Genomic DNA, 5,000 nt, shown 5'->3' with positions numbered 1-5,000 from the left:
CTGCACCACAATCGTTATATAATAAGCTTATCTCTAAGCTTTTTTGCGTTCAATGCTCAACGTTAAGCTATCCCTTCGCTTAGAACCTCGCTCTACATTTTGCCTTTGGACTTCTCGAAGCTCAACTTGTGAGCAGTTCCATGCACCACTATAGGTATCTCTTAGCTTAGTTCTAGCCATGTGCGTTCAAAGCTCAACGTTAAGCGGCCTCTCATGCACCACAACCCTTGTATCTTAAGCTTATCTCTAAGCTTTTTTGCGTTCAATGCTCAACGTTAAGCTATCCCTTCGCTTAGAACCTCGCTCTATATTCAACTTTCAGATACCTCAAAGCTCAACTTATGTGGTCTGCTATTGCTCTTGAACGGGTACAATATCTGACAGAGGGGGGTTTTTGGCCCAAATTATGCATTATTAGTTTAACCTCCGTCGCAGAACCACATTTGACCAGGTCGAGAAAAAAATTTTTTCGTGACGACCTGGTCCCCCATAGTAGGGAATGAACATGACATCTTAACCATATTTGACCATTTTCAAATTTCTCGTCGCGGAATCATGACTTTACTAGTAAAATTTGTTCCGGGTAGGGACCTCCCATACAAAATTTTCATCGCTCCAAAAGTGATTTCGTTTCACTTTTCAACATTTACAAGGTCCATAAATCATGTTTTGAGACGATATGGAAAAAAAAAATTTTTTGCCCGTCTCGACCAACTCGACCGATGGTGACCACAGCAGGGTGCTCCATACAAATTTTCCTTATGTGGAATTTTCAGTGTAAAATAAGGTTTCTCCAATCGATCGCGGGTTTCACTTTTCATCATTTGCTAGGTCTAACTATGATGTTTTGAGTGGTCCCGCAAAAATTTTTTCTCTTGGCCAGTCGACCCTTTCGTCCATGTCGGTGTGTTCTGCAGTAGGGTGCTCCATACAAATTTTCCTTATGTGGAATTTTTCAGTGTAAAATAAGGTTTCTCCAATCGATCGCGGGTTTCACTTTTCATCATTTGCTAGGTCTAACTATGATGTTTTGAGTGGTCCCGCAAAAATTTTTTTCTTGGACCGGGCCTTCCTTCCCGGCCCTGTCGGTGTGCTCTGCAGTAGGGTGCTCCATACAAATTTTCCTTATGTGGAATTTTTCAGTGTAAAATAAGGTTTCTCCAATCGATCGCGGGTTTCACTTTTCATCATTTGCTAGGTCTAACTATGATGTTTTGAGTGGTCCCGCAAAAATTTTTTCTTGGACCGGGCCTTCCTTCCCGGCCCTGTCGGTGTGCTCTGCAGTAGGGTGCTCCATACAAATTTTCCTTATGTGGAATTTTTCAGTGTAAAATAAGGTTTCTCCAATCGATCGCGGGTTTCACTTTTCATCATTTGCTAGGTCTAACTATTATGTTTTGAGTGGTCCCGCAAAAATTTTTTCTTGGACCGGGCCTTCCTTCCCGGCCCTGTCGGTGTGCTCTGCAGTAGGGTGCTCCATACAAATTTTCCTTATGTGGAATTTTTCAGTGTAAAATAAGGTTTCTCCAATCGATCGCGGGTTTCACTTTTCATCATTTGCTAGGTCTAACTATGATGTTTTGAGTGGTCCCGCAAAAATTTTTTCTTGGACCGGGCCTTCCTTCCCGGCCCTGTCGGTGTGCTCTGCAGTAGGGTGCTCCATACAAATTTTCCTTATGTGGAATTTTTCAGTGTAAAATAAGGTTTCTCCAATCGATCGCGGGTTTCACTTTTCATCATTTGCTAGGTCTAACTATGATGTTTTGAGTGGTCCCGCAAAAATTTTTTCTTGGACCGGGCCTTCCTTCCCGGCCCTGTCGGTGTGCTCTGCAGTAGGGTGCTCCATACAAATTTTCCTTATGTGGAATTTTTCAGTGTAAAATAAGGTTTCTCCAATCGATCGCGGGTTTCACTTTTCATCATTTGCTAGGTCTAACTATGATGTTTTGAGTGGTCCCGCAAAAATTTTTTCTCTTGGCCAGTCGACCCTTTCGTCCATGTCGGTGTGCTCTGCAGTAGGGTGCTCCAACCAAGTTTTCCTAATGAAAGTTTTTCGTGGTTTCGTGTGAGTTAAAAACTCCGGAACTTGGCTTATTTTCACCATAATTTCCACATATGGTGACCAACTCAATAAACGTTTTGTGCGTATCCTATGGACAGTTTTTCGCGTTCAACTTGGTGAACTAGGGTTGTTTTCCCGAAGGGTAGAAAAATCTGGACTTAGCCAAATTTTGAAATCTCCAACCAATCTTGGCCTGTTAGATTATCTTGGTTGGGTTGCTATGGGCTGCTACGGCCTACTTGATAGGCAATGTTTCAACTCTTGGAAGCTTTCGTGGTTGTTTAGAACTGTCCATGGCCTTCTTGATAGAAATGGCTTATGGTGGCCATGGACTTAGCAACATTTTGAGATCCAATCTTGGCCTGTTAGAGTATCTTGGTTGGTTTGCTATGGGCTGGTACGGCCTACTTGATAGGCAATGTTTCAACTCTTGGAAGCTTTCGTGGTTGCTAAGCACTGTCCATGGCCTTCTTGATAGAAATGGCTTATGGTGGCCATGGACTTAGCAACATTTTGAGATCCAATCTTGGCCTGTTAGAGTATCTTGGTTGGTTTGCTATGGGCTGGTACGGCCTACTTGATAGGCAATGTTTCAACTCTTGGAAGCTTTCGTGGTTGCTAAGCACTGTCCATGGCCTTCTTGATAGAAATGGCTTATGGTGGCCATGGACTTAGCCAAATTTTGAAGTCTCCAACCAATCTTGGCCTGTTAGAGTATCTTGGTTGGGTTGCTATGGGCTGCTACGGCCTACTTGATAGGCAATGTTTCAACTCTTGGAAGCTTTCGTGGTTGCTAAGCACTGTTCGTGGCCTTCTTGATAGAAATGGCTTATGGTGGCCATGGACTTAGCCAAATTTTGAATTCTCCAACCAATCTTGGCCTGTTAGAGTATCTTGGTTGGGTTGCTATGGGCTGCTACGGCCTACTTGATAGGCAATGTTTCAACTCTTGGAAGCTTTCGTGGTTGCTAAGCACTGTCCATGGCCTTCTTGATAGAAATGGCTTATGGTGGCCATGGACTTAGCAAAATTTTGAATTCTCCAACCAATCTTGGCCTGTTAGAGTATCTTGGTTGGGTTGCTATGGGCTGCTACGGCCTACTTGATAGGCAATGTTTCAACTCTTGGAAGCTTTCGTGGTTGCTAAGCACTGTTCGTGGCCTTCTTGATAGAAATGGCTTATGGTGGCCATGGACTTAGCAAAATTTTGAATTCTCCAACCAATCTTGGCCTGTTAGAGTATCTTGGTTGGGTTGCTATGGGCTGGTACGGCCTACTTGATAGGCAATGTTTCAACTCTTGGAAGCTTTCGTGGTTGCTAAGCACTGTTCGTGGCCTTCTTGATAGAAATGGCTTATGGTGGCCATGGACTTAGCCAAATTTTGAAGTCTCCAACCAATCTTGGCCTGTTAGAGTATCTTGGTTGGGTTGCTATGGGCTGCTACGGCCTACTTGATAGGCAATGTTTCAACTCTTGGAAGCTTTCGTGGTTGCTAAGCACTGTCCATGGCCTTCTTGATAGAAATGGCTTATGGTGGCCATGGACTTAGCAACATTTTGAAGTCTCCAACCAATCTTGGCCTGTTAGATTATCTTGGTTGGTTTGCTATGGGCTGGTACGGCCTACTTGATAGGCAATGTTTCAACTCTTGGAAGCTTTCGTGGTTGCTAAGCACTGTTCGTGGCCTTCTTGATAGAAATGGCTTATGGTGGCCATGGACTTAGCCAAATTTTGAAGTCTCCAACCAATCTTGGCCTGTTAGAGTATCTTGGTTGGGTTGCTATGGGCTGCTACGGCCTACTTGATAGGCAATGTTTCAACTCTTGGAAGCTTTCGTGGTTGCTAAGCACTGTTCGTGGCCTTCTTGATAGAAATGGCTTATGGTGGCCATGGACTTAGCCAAATTTTGAATTCTCCAACCAATCTTGGCCTGTTAGAGTATCTTGGTTGGGTTGCTATGGGCTGCTACGGCCTACTTGATAGGCAATGTTTCAACTCTTGGGCGCTTTCGTGGTTGCTAAGCACTGTCCATGGCCTTCTTGATAGAAATGGCTTATGGTGGCCATGGACTTAGCAACATTTTGAAGTCTCCAACCAATCTTGGCCTGTTAGATTATCTTGGTTGGTTTGCTATGGGCTGGTACGGCCTACTTGATAGGCAATGTTTCAACTCTTGGAAGCTTTCGTGGTTGCTAAGCACTGTCCATGGCCTTCTAGATAGAAATGGCTTATGGTGGCCATGGACTTAGCAAAATTTTGAATTCTCCAACCAATCTTGGCCTGTTAGAGTATCTTGGTTGGGTTGCTATGGGCTGCTACGGCCTACTTGATAGGCAATGTTTCAACTCTTGGAAGCTTTCGTGGTTGCTAAGCACTGTCCATGGCCTTCTTGATAGAAATGGCTTATGGTGGCCATGGACTTAGCAAAATTTTGAATTCTCCAACCAATCTTGGCCTGTTAGAGTATCTTGGTTGGGTTGCTATGGGCTGGTACGGCCTACTTGATAGGCAATGTTTCAACTCTTGGAAGCTTTCGTGGTTGCTAAGCACTGTTCGTGGCCTTCTTGATAGAAATGGCTTATGGTGGCCATGGACTTAGCAAAATTTTGAATTCTCCAACCAATCTTGGCCTGTTAGAGTATCTTGGTTGGGTTGCTATGGGCTGCTACGGCCTACTTGATAGGCAATGTTTCAACTCTTGGAAGCTTTCGTGGTTGCTAAGCACTGTTCGTGGCCTTCTTGATAGAAATGGCTTATGGTGGCCATGGACTTAGCAACATTTTGAAGTCTCCAACCAATCTTGGCCTGTTAGAGTATCTTGGTTGGGTTGCTATGGGCTGGTACGGCCTACTTGATAGGCAATGTTTCAACTCTTGGAAGCTCTCGTGGTTGCTAAGCACTGTTCGTGGCCTTCTTGATAGAAATGGCTTATGGTGG

This window comes from Anopheles marshallii (assembly GCF_943734725.1).
Source record: "Anopheles marshallii chromosome X unlocalized genomic scaffold, idAnoMarsDA_429_01 X_unloc_62, whole genome shotgun sequence".
NCBI classification, from domain to species: domain Eukaryota; kingdom Metazoa; phylum Arthropoda; class Insecta; order Diptera; family Culicidae; genus Anopheles; species Anopheles marshallii.
The sequence above is the reverse complement of the archived record's forward strand: the minus strand, read 5'-3'. Positions refer to the sequence as shown.